The 19861-nt window shown below is 35.2% G+C and overlaps 1 protein-coding gene and 1 non-coding gene across 3 annotated transcripts in view; one reads left to right on the forward strand and one right to left on the reverse strand.

The window, feature by feature from the left end:
* LRP1B (LDL receptor related protein 1B) overlaps positions 1-19861 on the forward strand; it is a 1880289-nt gene that overhangs the window by 22356 nt on the left and 1838072 nt on the right. The window lies entirely within an intron of this gene.
* LOC114224585 (small nucleolar RNA U13) lies at positions 6806-6909 on the reverse strand. Its single transcript, XR_003612414.1, has one exon. It is a non-coding gene; the product is annotated as a small nucleolar RNA U13 (small nucleolar RNA).

Below are 19861 nucleotides of genomic sequence, written 5' to 3' on the forward strand. Positions count from 1 at the left end.
AAAATATTGTAAAATAACAGTAAATGTAAATACTTTAAAATATATCAAAATTTCTTTCTTCTTTTTTCTTTCTTGCTCATCTTTGCACATAATTAATCAACTATGTGAATCAGCTTAATCAGAAAAAGACATTTGTTTACATTTAAGACCTCTGTTTATTGTAATTAAGGCAATATTACGGTTTAAATATAAAGTTTTATATTTATACTTTTTTATACTGACATGTATGTGTTCCATTAATTAACTATTTCAGCTAAATGAGAGTTAACATATATATGCAATCAAATTTTTTTTAAAAGATTTTATTTATTTATTTGACAGAGAGACACACAGCGAGAGAGGGAACACAAGCAAGAGGGAGTGGGAGAGGGAGAAGCAGGCTCCCCACTGAGCAGGGAACATGACGTGGGGCTCGATCCCAGGACCCTGGGATCATGACCTGAGCCTAAGGCAGACGCTTAACAACTGAGCCACCCAGGTGCTCCTGCAATCAATTTTTAAAGAATGTAGTAAAACCTCTTAGTACATATCAGACATAATATAATTTTTACCTTTGAAAATATTTTATTGCTGCTAGGTTTTTCAAGGGCTTCTTTATTAAAACTGATTATTAAACTCTAGAATTTGTCTTAGCATGCTATGAAAAATGATCCAGGATTTGAAAATGAGATGCAGAGAGGTAAAAGGCTGCTCACACTGGGCAATGGCATATTCCAAGTGACAAAAAATAAAAGGTGTATTAATGGCATAAAATTACAATGGAATATAGAGTAGCCCTGAAGTCAAAGACTTTGCTTTGTATCCAGGCTCCAGCTCCTGCTGCTTCCTAGCAGAGAAACCATGAACGAATCACATATTTTCTCCAAAACTAAATTTTTGTATCTGTAAAATGTAATTCACGACAACTTATTATATGGTGTTGTTTTAAAACTGAGCAAGAAGGGGCATCTAGGTGCTGTAGTCAGGTGAGTGTCTCACTCTTGGTTTCGGCTTAGGTCTGATCTCCACATTCTTGAGACTGAGCCCCCTATTGGGCTTGGCACTTAGCATGGAGTCTGCTTGAGATTCTCTCTCCCTCTTCCTCTGTTCCTCCCTGCTCGTGCTCTCTCTCTCAATAAAATAAATAAATAAATAAATAAATAAATAAATAAATAAATAAATAAATAAATAAATAAAATATCTTTAAAACTAACTAAGAAAATCAAAGTGCTTTCCAAATTCTATAGCACGCTTTACAGAATTAAAACTTAATTATTCCACAACAATATTAAAGAAAGTCAGTTCACTCTCGTGATTTTTTTCAGTTTCCTATTTTGGAATCTTTATTTCTTTTGTTTAATTCTCATTTCCTTAACTTACTTGTATGGATGGCAGGAAAACACAACTTACTAATAATTTACTCTTTCAAAAATATTTATTGTGCACATGCTAGATAAAATTAGACTTACAAAAAAAAGTGTGAGTGACACAGTAATGAAAAACCATCATTTCTGTGTTAGAAAAAAAAAAATGAGGCCAAAGTGTGGCAAACAGGACTTCCTAGGGGTGGCAGATATGTTTACAAGCAACACAGCAGCTCATTTTTTGTGATGACAAGTGCCTTAAGTGAAGTGAAATGAGATACTATACAAGTTCAGCTTTCATGTTGTATAAATCTAAGTACTTTTAGAAAATAAGGTTAAGTAATATTTTATCTAATTTAACCTTAGGAGCCTTAGAACAGTAAACAACCCCAAGGAACACATGAAATAAGACACTGTTATTTAAAATGTTTCATGAAGAGAAATAGTCATATTAATAATTGAAACATAAACATAAAATAATATAAAATATGAACCATTGCTAGGCAGTAGATTTAATGTTAATTCTAGACCCTGAAGAAGTTTTTGAAATATAGGGTTATTGTGGTTTATTAAAAAAAAAAATCTTCAGTATGAATGAATTATTTCGGGAAATTTGTAAGCTTGTACCAATTATAACATTTTGATTGATCACCTTTCAAACCATATGTTTAAGAACTTAAGATTTGTCTCTTACACTTAAGTGGCTACCAAATCACTCACTCTGTGTAGCATATTCCACAGGAAATATTTTAATTCTTTACTGAATTTTTTCAAAACTCTACATTTAGCAAACTATATAGCCCTATATAAAAGTTAGGAATGAAAAGTATCATCCCACCCATACTGGCCCTACTTAGTAGAATGTATCAAAGAAGAAATGACATCTTCATCATTGTCAATGCTGGAAGTAGGCATTTATACAATTTTTTTCATTGAAAAGAACTAGGAAGTTCAATCCATTTACCATTCTGCTACTAGAATGACCTTTGAAATAACCCAAACAGACCTTCTGTCTAAACCTCTTCAATGGGTGGTCTTTTTTTAGAATAAAGTTTTGCCTTTAGAATAACATGTGACCTTCTTGCCAAAGCACAGGGGATAGAGATGACCTGGAATTTGCTCTCTGCTCTGGGCTCATCTCTAGTCAGGCGGGCTTTGTGCCCTTTCCCATCTTTGCAAATCAGCCTATGATTTCCCTCAAAGCACTTGCTAGGAACTGTTGCTATTGTTATCCACTGTTAATATCTTTTGGGCTCCCTGAGGGTAGGGAGTACATTTTTATTTCTGTCACTGACATGTAACATCTGGAAGTGGTAGGAAGTTTAAGACAGATAAGTAAATGTGAAACTAGTTATTTCCCCATTTGGTCTTGAAAAAGCCCAATTTGCGAGCGTCTCATAGGCGTAGGCACTAACTCTATGGAGTTCTCCAGATGTTTAAGTAGTGAAGGCATGAATTGTTCATTGCTTGCTTGTTTAAAGACTGGTTGAATATGGGGCGCTGTTAAGCGTCTGCCTTCAGCTCTGGTCAGGCTCCCTGCTCAGGCCAGGAGCCTGCTTCTCCCTCTCAATCTGCCGCTCCCCTTGCTTGTGCGCTCTCTCTCTCTCTCTCTCTCTGTCAAATAAATGGATAAAATCTTAAAAGAAAAAGAAAAGACTGGTTGAATATAAGGCTGAGAAGATGATTGAGAAGGTATGTAACCACTGTTTCCTGAGATGAGACCCAAGAAGCCCGGGTGAGCTGAGAAGAGACAGATCTTGATTGTATTGCTGCCTAACATGGGCTTGAGGGCAAATGCAGCCATAATGATTTAAGTGTACAGCAGAATATCTTTAAAAACCTTTATGACCTTGTGTTGTATCAAACACATCTCTGACCCACAGGACTCAATCCAATATTTGGAAAATGGGTAGCTTTAAAGAAACTCTTTGGAGTACTGGTTTCAGGCCAGACTTCGCTAAATCAGAGTGCCAGTTTCCTTCATGCCAAACATTACAATAAACCCCTCTGTAAAAGGAATAAAGACTGCTGAGAAATAACTGATGAGGCTTTTAATGTCAATAAATGTCATCTTGTGCATCAGTATTGTGAAAGTTTCCTTTTCACAAATGGAAGAGGGATTTTATAAACTCTCCTGTGAAATGATGGGGATTTAGAGCCGGCATTAGTAGACCCTGTAATAAAATAAATCCCTCCTTCAAGTCCCCCTTGAAGTGAAGAATGGCACTTGAACTTTTCGTTTGGTAATACATGGATTATAGCCATCCCTCCGCTTACCACTAAGGTGTGTGTCATCTGCTTTGATCTCTTCGTAAACATCCTATTGGGAGAAAGAGGAAGTGGAGAAGAATTGCGAAATAGCCTTTTGGCTTCATTAGACATTGCTTGATTAAAGATTTGGAAGGTGCTGTGAAAATACATTTAGTTTTCTGACAATCTTGTAAATGAAGCTCAACAAGTGTGCACCAGAGTACTGATCAGATACTTGGGAGGAAGCTTTTACACAGTGGACAGACCCTGCTAATGAATCCCGGATTGGCACAATATTTAATTTGGCTTTTCCTTATATATAGCAGGTATATAAGAATCAGCCAATAGCATGAGGTCAGAGATGTCATTTATTTGGCATATTGTGTTCATTAGAGTTTGTGACATATTCCAGCTTAAAATATTGTGCTATTCAGTGTATACATATTTATAAAAAAATCATTGGGCCATCTCTTGCAGGATTAGAATGTTAAATGGCATTTGTGAAAGACAAAAAATTTACTTGTAACTTCATTAATTGTTTGGCTAAGGCTTCTTCCTTTATTATTTTTTTTAACTGGAAAATTTGTACACTGCAAATGACTTTAGTTAGCTTCCTAGGTGGCTGCCAAAACCAAATAATCACATTAAACTCAAAGTGCATTTTTTTTTTTTTATATATTCGAAGAACATAAAGGACACAAAGAACACAGAGCTGGGTTTCTTTATTAATGAAACTATCACTATAAGAAAGACTATAATACTAGGTTTATCACTAATAGGAAACAAAGATAAATAGTAATGTCTATATTTAAGGAACAGTTTATACATTTGTGTATACATTAATTTAACAGCGTGATCTGGATTTCCAGGGACTAAAGCTATACATAGCAACAAAACAATTTTATGAAAATAATTCCACCAATTAATTTACATAATTAAATTAATGTGCATAATTTACATAATTATTTTCATCTACATGAAAATTAAGGCTTAAAAATTACAACTTGAATAATTTGTTAGTAAAGTCATTCAAATATTAAAATATATGGTGTTTAAAGTAACAAAAATATTAATCAACCCCTAACTCTCTACAGATCTCTAAGTCTGTGAGATTTTGGAGGAAGACTCTAACTCCCCAAAGTACAGGATCTACTTCATACCAGTGAATCATATGTATCCTTTCCTCACGACTGAGAAAGAAAAAATGATATTTACACACTTACACCCAGGAGACATAAGCCCTGAAATTCACGGAGTGATTACAATAGTGATTAGCTACCAAATTATTCTTAGTTCTTTTTTATTTCCACATTAATTAAATTTCAAATGTAAGAGTTTTATCTTTTAAAAACATGCCTATTTCAGTGTTTGCTAATATTTTTTATTTTGGTGTGATTATCAGGTTTTCCATTATACCTAATTAAAAATACATCAAATAAATTTAGGGGGTCTTCTTTTCTATGTAAAATATCTTACTCTATTTTCTCTGTCTTTCATGGTCCAATATTGTGGCATGAGTTTCATTAAAAAAGATTTGCTTTTTAAATTTCATTATCAGAAGGCAATTTATAAACCAGCATTTTCTTTAAGTAACTATATGCAATCAGTATGATTAATTTTGGATGCTTTCAAAATATTCATATCGGTAGTAGCATTCTTTCTACCTAGAAGGTGATAGGAACCTCGTCCTGAGTTTTGGCTCCATAGGCATGGCTACCAGATCTTGTTAAGTGACTTTACGAGTTTAACAAAAATGAAGTACCCTGGAGTACCATTCATGTTTTCCTTTTGATGCCATTTTTAGACAATTGGGGGGAATTGGAAGGGATTGGGGTGCAAAATGGTTGACAATGCTGTGTCTGTAGCATACACATGGCTACTGTCTTGAGACACTGCTGTAAGCTTTCAAACACATTTCCACATATTTTAAGTCATTCTAAACAACATCCGTGTAAAAATATCAGCTCTTATTTCATACTGAAGGAAATTTAGACTCACAGAAAGTTCAACAAACGGTAAGTGTCAAAGTTCCATAAAGTCTAGAACTCAAATCTTTCAATCTCCAAGGCCTTCATTTTTTTAACTATAACATCATAATGTAGCTTTCTGCTGAAACTATAGTAATATTTAATAAAATATAATATTATGACAATAGAGCATTATCAGAGTTTTGTTTTTTAACAAACATCTCAAAAGTAAAAGAAACATGTGTTTTTCTCTATATATACTGGCTAGAACCCCATGGGAGGCTAAAAACTTGTTCTAATAATGGCTTATGCACTCAAAACATTTTGGGAGTTCTCATTTTGGAATTGCCTTAAAAGCCTACAGCATTTTCTTTTATACTCAATGCTTTCAAATCTTGATTTCTAAAGTGTAAATTTGATTTTTTTTTACATGATCAGAAGCCTTATAGAGGTCAGATATGTGAATGAAGTGATAGATCTGACTTGTTATTTTGGTTTTGACTTTCGAATTTTGAAACAGATTTTAAGTTTTGGTTGTATCTAAAGGTAACTGTCAGAGAAATATTTAAAAATAGTTTTCTTGATAGCACCAATAGAACATTAAGCAAGCTATCTATGTCTGCCTTAAAGGATAGCTTCATTTGGATTTTTTAGGACTGAAAGAATCATCCACGATTCTATTTTATCTAATCTATTTATCTATCTACACACACACTGATATATATATGAAAAACAGGTTTTATATTTGAGTATGTCTAACATATGCTTTATATCAAAATGTGTATAACATATGCAGAGAGACACACTAACATGTCTTGTATTTCAATTTTATGAAATACAAATGTAGCCAATTTCGATCTAAATCATGCAGATCATCTATGTAACTTGGATGTTACCTAGACTTCTCCCAAATGAATGACTTATGTTCCTTAGTGAATGAATTTGAAGTGACATTTGAGAGGGTCCAGCTGCCAACCTACACTGCTGAGGAGGTCTAGCCTGTCTCTGGTCCACAGCAACAGAGCAATCACCACTGTTTGAGAATGAATTAGACTACATTGATCCTTTATTTCTTTAAATACAAATTCTGGAGCCTGTTAACTCACCTATCCCCACTTCCCTTCCCAAGTTCACAAGCCAAATGCGCCCCCCCCCAAAAAAAAACAATTTTGGAGTAATAGTTCAATTGAGAGAAGAATAATTTAAAAATAAATTTGCCTATGGAAATTTCTTTTTCCAAGTTCATATCAGATGAGTAATGGGGTGAGGTTGTAACAAGTTTTGAGGGAGACGCATGTCACACAAGGGCATGAACACCCAATCATTATGCTTATGAACTACAAAAGGATCCTGGAAATTACTTCTTAAATTTTTTTTAAAGATTTTATTTATTTATTTGAGAAAGAGAGAGCATGAGTGGGGGGAGGGGCAGAGAGAGAGGGAGAGGCAGACTCCCCTTTGAGCGGGGAGCCCATTGCGGGGCTCCATGCTCTGGGCTCCATCCCAGGATTCCGAGATCATGATCTAAGCCAAAGTCTGCTGCTCAAGCACTGAGCCTCCTGGGTGCCCCCTGGAAATTACTGCCCCCTTCCCTCCCTTTCTCTCTCCTTTTATCTTTGAGTCCCACTGCCCTCAAAGCAAAATAAAGAAGAAATATGTGGGTGGTGGGACAGTGAGTCCTTATAAGAGGAAGGCTAAATTGGAAATAGCTTACGGAGAACCAAAATCAATCTCAAACTATCAGTTTAATTTTATAATCATGTTATAGAATCATTAAAGAAGCTTGGTTATTATCATCAAGATTTCTTTTCTGGTTTAAAAGGTGAGAGGTTAATGGCTCATTTACTGAGGTATGCAGTTTTCTTTCATTTTTCACTTACAATTATCTTCACTTCTTTTAAAATGCAATGCAGTCTCCAAAATGTATTGTAGTTATTCATTATTTCTTTCAATTAAACTTTCTAAATCATAGATTTAAATGAATCACAAATAAGCATTAATAGATTTCAATCACTGAATGCCCACTTCCTGGAAGAAATGAATGGGGCAGATTTACTTTGGAAAATTTTCTTTCCGTGGCAGCTGGAGCACTGGGGCTCAGCAGATGTTAGTTTCTAAAAAGCTGGTATTCACTTCGGAAATGGACTCTGGATGTCGGTGTTGTCTTTCTCCATTGAACCAAATGTTTGTTGACAGAGCAATGTCAATGCTAAATATATATATTTTTAAAGATTTTATTTATTTATTTGACAGAGAGAGACATAGCAAGAGCAGGAACACAAGCAGGGGGAGTAGGAGAGGGAGAAGCAGGCTTCCCGCGGAGCAGGGAGCCCGATGTGGGACTCGATCCCAGGACCCTGGGATCATGACCTGAGCCGAAGGCAGATGCTTAACGACTGAGCCACCCAGGCGCCAATGCTAATATATTTTTGACTGAAACAGTGGTAACTTCACAGAGCATCTGTGTTCTGTAAGCACTTCAGTGTGATGCCTAGGTTGCCTGATATCTTAAGGCAAAGTCATGATTTCTAAACAACAGACCCTAAACTTCCTTCGAGGTTTTCATAGTTAGATCCAATTTTAGATAGGTAACATAAAACCAACTGTCCTTAAATTTAGTCTAAAAAATTACAGTGGTCTCATCAAGAAGACATAATGTTTACAAATGTAGAAAATCTCAGTTGTAATCACTATGGTAACATTATACACATTTGCATTGTTTATGACATTAAAATCAACAACTTTTTTGTATAGACTACATTAGTTCTCTAGTTCACCAGGCTCCATGATAATTGACATCTCTCTAACACTTAGAATCCAGGTTACTATCCTGGGAGGGGTATTATAATGAGGTTGTTGCCATAGAAACTTTGCAATCACTGACGCACTTTTACTATTGGAACTTAAATGCTATGGCAAATTTAGAATTTTAAATCATTTAGAAACAGAACAAATTCTATGGGGATAGTTTATTATTCTTTTATCTGATAAACCACTTGGGGGAACTAATTATTTTGAAAATTGGGGAAAGGTGCTTACTAGCACAATGGTGCCATTTGAGATCTAAGGCTAAGAGAAAAATTTGGTCTGGCAAATGCAGTTTACCAATAGAAATCCAGTTTCAGAAAATCCCAATGAATGTCAGTTTTATTTGGGATTGTTAATACTTAAAATAGCATGGAAAATGTTTTATACACATGAAATAAATAAGCTTGCTAAGGAAATATAGAAATGATAGATTGCCTGTCTTTAAACTATCAATTAACTATTAAATTTCTGTTTGTGATTTAAGCAGAAAATATTATATCCTCCAAATCACGTTACTATTATAATCATATTATCTGCCTCTAATGTTAAATACAGGCTTTAGAATAAAATGGGTTTATTGCTTTATGGAACATATTCTAAACTACTATTGCCAATTACCCTTTGAAGATAAAGCCCACTGGGATGATGGCCATCAAAGGAAAATATGGATTAGAATATCTCAATAAAATCAAGAAACCATGTTGAATCTGGTTTTGCACATGCATTACTGTTGAATAATGAGTTTTCCATCATTGTGTATTGTGCCATATGACAGAAGATTGCAGTGACTATACATATGTACTGGATATCAACTTGTGTTATTCGCATTTTTATTCTCTATAAATAATGTTTCCAAGCAGAAATGCACTAAGTTATTGCCTGAGAGCTCATTTTTTTGTTCATTTATTAAAGAATCATCCATCATGGCAAGAGTCAACACCGTGCGGTGCCTGGGTGGCTAAGTCATTAAGCGTCTGCCTTCAGGTCAGGTCATGATCCCCGGGTCCTGGGTTCAAGCCCTGCGTTGGGCTCCTTGTTCAGTGGGAAGCCGGCTTCTCCCTCTTCCACTCCCCCTGCTTGTGTTGTTCCCTCTCTTGCTGTCTCTCCCTCTGTCAAATAAATAAATAAAATCTTAAAAAAAAAAAAAGAGTCAACAGTATGTTTAGAGGAGAAGAAGTGAGTTCAAATTAAGGAAGATCTACTTGAATTAACAAAAATGAATTCCAACTTTTGGAATTACGTGTCTTTTGAAAATTATCAGTAGTGCTGTTTAGAGTGCATTTCTCCTTTGTTTTCTCATTTAGCCGTGACTTAGTCCATTTGGATTGCTCAGAATAATATGGGGTCCCAAGTAAATTAAGGTTGACTTAACTTTAAGGTTGACTCTATAATTTCTCTCAATGTGTTATTCATCTATTTACTATAGCTCTACTTCTATGAGTGATAATAACAAAAAGAGCAATTTTTATTTATTTTACTAACTTTGTCCCTGTTCGAGACAACTTAGATTTTTAAACTGTAGAGTTCAGGTTTTGTTTGTTCTGTATTTAAAGTTACAATAGGGTCTTAAAAACTGAAAATGAATACACATTTGAGTGTTTTTATGATAAAAGTAAAATATGTTCTCTAAGCTGAAAAGAAATTAAAGAAACATTTTAAGAATCCTTAAATGGGCCAGTTTCCTGTAATATCTACTTCTGAGTAATTCTTAACACTATGGAATAGTTTTGGTAATTCAAATATTCTTTAAAATTATCAGTGCCCTTTGAACTATTGCAAACATTTTCCTAAATGTTTACAAATGCAATTGTACTATTACAGAGCATCAAAGGAGATTTAAGATTCACTGAGGCCTAAATGTATGTGGCACTCTTTTTTTTTTTTTTTAAGATTTATTTATTTGACAGAGAGAGACACAGCGAGAGAGGGAACACAAGCAGGGGGAGTGGGAGAGGGAGCTTTCCCCCCACCCCCCCTGCGAGCAGGGAGCTTGATGCAGGGCTCCATCCCAGGACCCTGGGATTATGACCTGAGCCAAAGGCAGACGCTTAACAATTGAGCCACCCAGGCGCCCCGTATGTGGCACTCTTGATGATGTCCTTGAAACTACTGAAAATATTTATTGAAAGCACACTTTCTACATCTGACCCCAAGCAAATTTCCTTCTTTCTTTATCTTTGTCAGGTTAGAGTCAATGTGGTGAGGTAGAGGAATTTGAGCAGGAGGAGAATATCTATGTACTCTTGATTTGCTGATGTTGTTAGAGGACCATGCAAGAGAGTAAGATTTTTTATTGCTTATCCTTGTTCTTCTAGAACATTAAAAAGTAGAGAATTTAGATGGGGAAAATTATTAGACTTTGATGCTTCATTTTCAGGGACTTGTAAGGAGAAAAAGTGACACTATGTGATTTATTCTCATGACAAGATTGTAAAGAGAACAAGAAGTACAAAAACTCAATCTGTTGTTGTTACATTATTTACATTTGTGCATGATGTCTTCTTTATCCTGAATGCCATATTTGAGTGCTTCAAAATGGTAATATAGAATCTTCATAAAGATTTACAGAGCCAACTTCAAACAACTAACTTCTTAATTTAATGGTAATTATATGGTTTAAAAATGTACTTTCTTTTTGCGGCATATTTTTTCAATAGATAGCTCTGTGTATGCTGACATTAAATCATTTTTTTTACAATACTATTTTTTTCTTTAAATTTTTTTATTGTTATGTTAATCACCATACATTACATCATTAGTTTTTGATGTAGTGTTCCATGATTCATTGTTTGTGCATAACACCCAGTGCTCCACGCAGAACGTGCCCACTTTAACACCCATCACGAGGCTAACCGATCCCCCCACCCCCTCCCCTCTAGAACCCTCAGTTTGTTTTTCAGAGTCCATCATCTTTCATGGTTCGTCTCCCCCTCCGATTTCCCCTCCTTCATTCTTCCCTTCCTGCTATCTTCTTCTTCTTTTATTTTTTTCTTTACATATATTGCATTATTTGTTTCAGAGGTACAGATCTGTGATTCAACAGTCTTGCACAGTTCACAGCGCTCACCATAGCACATACTCTCCGCAATGTCTATTACCCAGCCACCCCTGACATTAAATCATTTTGCTGTCCTTCAAAATACATACTAGCTTACTTAAGTTTTGAAATGTAGAGCTCTATTTAGCTCTACATTTAGCAACTTTAAAATTGAAAAGTACCAGATATGATTTTCCAAATAATTTTTCAAATCAGTAATCTAACTTTAAAATGTTAATTGCTAATCCCCAAATCCAAATATTATATGAAATTAGACTGTTGCTTTCCTTTTTGCACATGTGGTACATTGCAGAATAAAATGTGATGCTTCCTTTATAAATACCAATCATCTCAAATGCCTTGCTCATGTGTGAAATGGGTCAAAAGCATTTGACTGAAACATCATGGAACCACATCATTTTAAAGAAAATGAAGAACTTGAAAATGAAGTTTGCACTGATTATTTTTTCTAATAGATATGTTTGAAAGCTTTCTTATAAAATAGGTCCTGTTTGCCACTATGAATAAGAGATCATCCCTTTTCTCAAAGTGTTACATTCGAGTAGAACTACTAGCATGAGAAGTTCCAACTTTGTACTAGGCAAAATCGATACAGCAGAATTCTTGGGAAAACAGATTTTTTGTAGTGATAATCACAGCAGACTGCAGACTAAGATAGTCTAATGGTTTATCTAAACATGCACATAAGAAATTATAATGATTAATAATTGCATAGTCACTCTGCCAGGTTTTTTTCTAAAAGAGTTTACATCTGCTGTCTTATGTGACTTTGTAAGGGCTCTATGGAATAGTTAACATAGAGCTGATGCATTTTAAGAATAAATGAGTTAATACAAACATTTAGTTTCATAGCCAGAAATCAGGGACTGAATTCTGTGGTCAGGGACTTTTCCCCCCATCATAATATGAAGTTTATGGTTCATTTATTGGAACAAATGGATTATAACATATGGTAAATGGTTACAGGCATAGTTGATATCACATTGGAATCAGAATTGGTACAAAAGGACCTTTGTAGAGTACACATTATTTGGGGGTCATGTGAATAATGGAAATGATTGCTTTACCTTGCTTGTCAGATTATGTCTCAGGATATTCTACTTTCCCTGTGCCTTACTTAAAACTCCCTAGTGAGATTATTTTCTGGATAAACATTCTCTGGTATCTAGTCCTAGAGTGATATAGAACAAGGTTGTGTTCTTTGATTAATATTTTGCTATTCCATCAAATTGGTAAATTTCTTCCTTAATATCTTTTGCGTAAAATATTGTTGATAATGTCCCTGCCTTCTCATACAGGACGGTGTGGCTAGAACTAAGTAAAACAAGTCTATAGAGGTCTGTCAACTTTTCCAAAAGGGAATGTGAGTATAATATAATTGTTATTTATTTCAGTTTATAAGAAATAACACTAGGGCACCTGAGTGGCTCAGATTGGTTAAGCATCTGCCTTACGCTTAGGTTATGATCCTGGGGTCCTGGGATTGCCCAGGCATCATTGGACTTTCTGCTCAGTGGGGAGTCTGCTTCTTCAGCTTCCCCTGCATTCTCTATCACTCTCTTGCTCTCTTTCTCAAATAAATAAAATAAAGTCTCAAAAAAATAAGTCTAGCACAGAAAGAATAGTTAAGTAGACTAAGATCTGACACCTACAATGAATTCCAGTTAATGTCGCCTTGGTTTTCACAATTGCTGATACATAGGACTATTTTCCAGGCATTGAATGGAACTACAAAGTAATTTCATATTGGATCCCAAGTGATCCTGACATGGTAGTGTCTTCTGGTTTCTTGGAGTTGGATTCTTTTTTTTTTTTTTTAAAGATTTTATTTATTTGACAGAGAGAGATAGCGAGAGCAGGAACACAAGCAGGGGGAGTGGGAGAGGGAGAAGCAGGCTTCCCGCGGAGCAGGGAGCCCGATGTGGGACTCCATCCCAGGAACCTGGGATCATGACCTGAGCCGAAGGCAGATGCTTAACGACTGAGCCACCCAGGTGCCCTTGGAGTTGGATTCTAATCCAGAGATGCTACATGCAACAATTTAGCAATAAACATCTATTTTCTAATTTGTTTGTAAAAATGATCAAATTTACAAAGTTAAGATGTAGGATTACATATATTAAATACTCAATGTTAGCATTAGCTAAGCTCCTTTCCAATTCAAAGAAAAAATACACATTGAAGGAGGTATTTTCTGATTTTAGGAGGGGTCAATTTGGAAACTGAATAAACCTAAAAGCCACTGGAGTATGGTTTAATGCCTGGAGATTATAATTAACTAAGACCTCTAATACCCCTATGAGAACTTAGAGAATGTTTTAACTCATTGGTTACATCTGACTCATTTGTATGGTCACCTTAGTTGTTGCTTTTGTTTCATTAAATATAATGAAACAAAAATTTTAATTAAAGGATACACACATACACATGCTGCAGCTTAGTGGTTGTTTGTATAAACTATACTAGATATTTTAATTACTTAATGAATATTAGGGAACTATAAACTATGGAATCTATTGAACTACTTACTCCCTTGAAATCAATTTACTCCACAGTAATGGCATATCACAGGTTCTTATTAAGGGATTTTTTTTTTTTTTAACTGTGAGGTGCTAAAGAGGATACTGTAGCATAATATACATTTGGTAACTTATGCTCTTGTGCATTGCCTCACGTCTTGCTAAAAACATATACACGTCCTGTTGTGAGTAGGTTCTAAAATATAGGGGTCCATCTGCTGATTTTAAAAAAGACTTTTTATATATGCATATTCCATCCATTTTTTTTGTTGTTCTCTCTGAACAGAAGACTCTTTTACCATTTTAGTCAACATTTTACAGTTTGAAATTAACACATTGCTTACCTAACCATAGTACCTAAAGTATGGCTAATTTTAGGGTCAATTCCCATAAATGCTACAGACATTCACTGCACTGTAGCAACATTTAGGTGTATATAAGGTAGAAGAGACATGGCATCCAATGAAATCTTCATTAAATTCCTTCCTGAATTATTTTCTCCTGTTTTTAAGTATCTATTCATTAATAGAATCCAGAAGTCTTAGTATGGGAAGGTAACTTACTCACTTTAAATTACAGTGTATTTTTACTGGGTATTTACCCCAAAGATACATATGTAGTGATCTGAAGGGATATGTGCACCCGAATGTTACAATAGCCAAACTATGGAAAGAGCCAAGATGTCCATCAACAGATGAATGGATAAAGAAGATGTGGTGTGTGTATATGTGTGTGTGTGTGTGTGTGTGTGTGTGTGTGTGTGTATACAATGGAATATTATGCAGCCATCAAAAAATGAAATCCTGCCATTTGCAACAATGTGGATGCAACTAGAGTGTATTATGCTAAGCAAAATAAGTCAATCAGAGAAAGACAAGTATCATATGATCTCATGGATATGAGGAATTTGAGAAACAAGACAGAGGATCATAGGGGAAGGGAGGAAAATATGAAACAAGATGAAACCAGAGAGGGAGACAAACCATAAGAGAATCTTAATCTCAGGAAACAAACTGGGGGTTGCTGGAGTGGTGGGGGTTGGGAGGGATGGCGGTGCTGGATGATGGACATTGGAGAGGTATGTGCTCTGGTGAGTGCTGTGAATTGTGTAAGACTGACGAATCACAGACCTGTACCTCTGAAACAGATAATACATTATATGTTAAAAAAAAAAAAGACGATAGTAGGAAGGGAAAAATGAAGGGGGGGGAAATTGGAGGGGGAGACGAACCATGAGAGACTATGGACTCTGAGAAACAAGCTGAGGGTTTTAGAGGGGAAGGGGGGGCGGTTAGCCTGCTGATGGGTATTAAAGAGGGCACGTACCGAATGGAGCACTGGGTGTTATATGCAAACAATGAATCATGGAACACTACGTCAAAAACTAATGATGTAATGTATGGTGACTAACATAACAAGATAAAATTGAAAAAAATTATAGTGTATTTTTATCACTTTATTTTAAACTAATAACGAATATAATATTAACTGGTAATATTATAGCCTAAAATAAGCATGTTGAATGAAATATTTTGAATCTACTTTCGATGCCTACTGGACTGATGATTCTTTTTGCTAACAGTAAGTACAGTAAGTACAGTTTAATATTTATGGATTTTACAACAGCATAAGTTTAAGTGGTCCCTCAGAATGTCAATCTTGCATATTTTGTGACCACCTTAAACTTTAGTTTTTCTTTGTGGGTCCCAAATAAAGCCGGACTGAACACTGAAGCCAAGTTCAAACAGAAAGTCATAATCAAGGAAATACAGCCAAAAATTATGGAAAAGGAGTTTAAATCATTGCATGTCTCTAAAAAAATTATAAAGTAGTTGCTTTACCTGTACCATATCTTCTTAAGAGTCACTTTCAAATTCTTCCTGCTCCTATTGTAAAAGTTAATCACTTGTATAGCACCTCTTCTGTAACTCTCTCTCCTTTCTTGTGCTGACTCTCCAAACATATTCTGTCTTTCTTCTGGCCAAAATACAGGTTTAGTTTTCCAAACACCCCTGTGCTGCCAGCATGCATCACAAAGCACACACCTTCCTGGATATCTGCTCAGCTCACCCCAGTAGCTTCTTTCTATGTCCACTCTTTTGCCTTTCTGGCTTTTCTGTGGTTCACACATTTAATGAATATGTGATATCGACAGTGGGAAGAGGGCAAATTTTCAACACTGTATTTTGTTTTACCTGTTATATTTATTCTCTTGGCTTTTTCAAGAGCTTCTTGCCAAAAAAAAAAAAAAAAAAGGAATGAGCTACACTAACTATCCATTCATTGTATCCAATTTGTTATACTGAAGTGGGATGAAGGATGATTTTATGTAATGGCCTACATAAGGTATTATTTCATACATTTTGGGGTCAATAAAAGTGATTCTGCCCTCCAGGAATGTAATAAATAGCTGACTAGGGGCTGGGGAAAGAAAGAGAAAGCAAAATTGCTCTTGTTTTCATGGAACTCATGGTTTACCAGGAAAGCTAATATTTGTATTATAATTACCAATAATGAGTTTTAGTTACTGCAGAAGAAATGTAGACATAGTAACAAAATGAAGAGGGCATTCAGAGAAGTTCTGATTTGGATGAGGAAAAAATCTGACTTATGACTGATGGAATATGAAAATGTAAGACAAAGTATTTGGAGTTGGTTGAGAAAAATGCAGTACAGATTTATAGATGGAAAAGCACACATGGTCCATGTCAATGACCTCTGCTTTTTGTGTGCTTTTAGTGTTATTAGAGTATAGATAGTTTACAACTGTGTTTTCTTATATATGTTTTCAAAATAAATGTAGAAAAATTATGAGTTTTATTTTTATTTAAAAAAAATTATTATGTTAGTCACCATACATTACATCATTAGTTTTTTATGTAGTGTTGCATGATTCATTATTTGCGTATAACACCCAGTGCTCATTGCAATATGTGCCTTCCTTAATACCCATCACTGGGTTAACCCATCGCCCCAACCCCCTCCCCTCTGAAACCCTCAGTTTGTTTCCCGGAGTCCATATTTTCTCATGGTTCGTCTCTCCCTCCGATTCCCCCCCTTCATTTTTCCCTTCCTTCTCCTAATGTCCTCCATGCTATACCTTATGTGCCACAGATAAGTGAAACCATATGATAATTGTCTTTCTCTGCTTGACTTATTTCACTTAGCATAATTCCCTCCGGTTCCATCCATGTCGATGCAAATGGTGGGTATTCATCCTTTCTGATGGCTGAGTCATATTCCATTGTATATATGGACCACATCTTTATCCATTCAACTGTTGAAGGGCATCTCAGCTCCTTCCACAGTTTGGCTATTGTGGACATTGCTGCTATGAACATTGGGGCGCATATGGCCCTTCTTTTCACTACATCTCTATCTTTGGGGTAAATACCTAGTAGTGCAATTGTTGGGTCATAGGGTAGCTCTATTTTTAACTTTTTGAGGAGACTCCATACTGTTTTCAAAGTGGCTGCACCAGCTTGCATTCCCACCAACAGTGTAAGAGGGTTCACAACAAATGTTGGAGAGGATGTGGAGAAAGGGGAACCATATTATGGCAGTTTTAGTAGGAAAATAATTTATGTCTTAAGAGTTATATATACAGGTGCCATACAAGTGATTAACTTCTACAATGGGAGCAGGAAGAATTTGAAAGTGACTCTTAAGAAAAACAGATAATTATTCAGATTAGAAATTGCTATTGGGGCACCTGAGTGACCCAGTTGGTTTAAGCGACTGACTCTTGGTTTCAGCCCAGGACGTGATCTCAGGGTCCTGGGATGGAGCCCCGCATAGAGCTCTGCACTCAGTGGGAAGTCTGCTTGAGATTCTCTTCCTCCCTCTGCCCCTCCCCTGCTCTCTGTCTCTCAAATAAATAAATCTTTTAAAAAAATTCCAGTTAAAAATTGTTTGTTAATACTTGCTGGAAAACTTAATTATATTTACCATCTCATATATCCATAATTATGCATATATAGAGTGTTTTTTCACTGACCGGTTATGTTTACACCATTGAAAGCTGTAGAATTTATAAAAATCCTATACAGAAAATATATAGGACTTCATAAATTTATACCAATTCTCAAAGGAGTCAGATTGCATTTTTTAATCCACTTCATGATTGTTTATGCTTCCTTACCTGAAGGTCATTGGACTTTACTTTTTGTACTTATGTCCACCCTATCTGTTATTTTCTAAAAGTAATTTTTATAAGATACCTTCCTGCAAAGTTATGAACCTTAAGGACAATATTGAGAAAAGTACCTAAGTATGTGTGGTGAAATATTAGGGTAAACAAATAGATACTATGCATAATTTATATGAGAATACTAAAATGTAAAAAAAAAAAAAATCAAACTCTGAAACTATAGAAACTAGCATTTCCCCCCCAATATTCAGGCTTAGTTACCAGCCAGCAAGTATTTATTTTTAAACAATTGCTAAGAATTTATTAAGTAAAAACCAATATATTGGGCACTTTCTCAAAAGATAAGGGAGCCAAAGATCAGCTGCACAAAATAGAAAATCTTATTCACAATGCCATAGGACATTTAAGTACACATAAAACAAGACACCTGGAGGAAATCAATCTAGAGATGGTACCACATTCTTTTTATTCAGTTTCCCTTCCATCCTCAGTATTGACTTTCATTTCCCTGCTTTTTACCTGCTGGAGGAAAGGAGAAGAGAAGAAAGGATAGCAGAAGGGAATTTCTCAGAGTGGCTCTGACATTTATCACTGAAGGCAAATTTTTCTAGAATCTCTCCAAAAGTCTTCTAACATTTCATTGGTCAAAATTAGGTCACATGCTCATTCCTACCTGTGAAAGAGGCTGGGAAGAGAGTTTCTGGAAGGAGGGGTATGTGCTAGTCATAACTTGCTTAGACCAATTGCAGTGCATCCTTTTGGGCTGAATGTATTTTCTTCCTAAATAAAGACAGAGTTCTAATTTGAAAGAAAAGATATCGAACTTGGGCATTGGTGGCATGGGGTAGGGACAGTGAATTGGATAATAGCTAGTGTCTTTCATATAGAAATAGAAAACCATGTTCTCATAGCTAAATTACAGAATTGAGTCCTGAATTCAGATCTTTAGACTAAGCAAGTCCAAATGCTCTTCTCGTAACACCTAAGAGGTTTTGAAGGAAAGCGTGGCTGCTTTTTTCTTCAGGACATTATTTTCAGAGGACTTATCTATACTTTTAAAAGGCATCATTTTCAGCTCTTACTTACCTTCCAAAGTTCAAATCAAATAAAACCAACCTTATTCTTTATTATATGAGACATATAGAGAATCAGATCCAAATGGATCACTAATAGTGCCTATCACATTGCAAAATGGTGACAGTGTGTTTTCCAATTTCACAGTGTTCTTTAAACACTTTAGTTTAACATATAAATACTTTTGCCAAAGTCTAAAAAATGAGCTTGCCTCTGAAAATAGAAGTGTTAGATAAATATGATGTGACATTTATACTTCATTTTAAAAATGAACAGTCTTCTTATTTAGTTCCTTGCTTAAAGAGCAGGTAATTACAGAAGATAATCTAGGTAGTGAAGGCGGATTTTACCTACTTACTGGTTAATCAAAAAATAAAACATAACCAATGAGAGAAATTTTCAGGGAAATCCATATGGAATTTTTGGCCTTATCTATGAAGTTATTGTAATTATATCTTTTCTTTAAGGGGAACCTGGAGTAAAAGTAAATTTATTATTTTTAAATTAAATAAGGTATTTTATATTAGTTAACATTTAGCATATCTGGATATTTCTCTAGCTTCTAATATTAATGCATTTTTCACATAAATGAACTGTAGTAATAGCCTAGAAACCATATATCCACTTAAAGTCTTGAAAGGTGAAATTTTTAAATGATGAAATTCCCCTAGAGGCTAAGAATAAGTTAGGAA

This window comes from Eumetopias jubatus, unplaced genomic scaffold (genome assembly GCF_037043125.1).
Source record: "Eumetopias jubatus isolate StellerSeaLion01/CBP00866 unplaced genomic scaffold, mEumJub1_p1.0 scaffold_3, whole genome shotgun sequence".
In the NCBI taxonomy this organism is placed as follows: domain Eukaryota; kingdom Metazoa; phylum Chordata; class Mammalia; order Carnivora; family Otariidae; genus Eumetopias; species Eumetopias jubatus.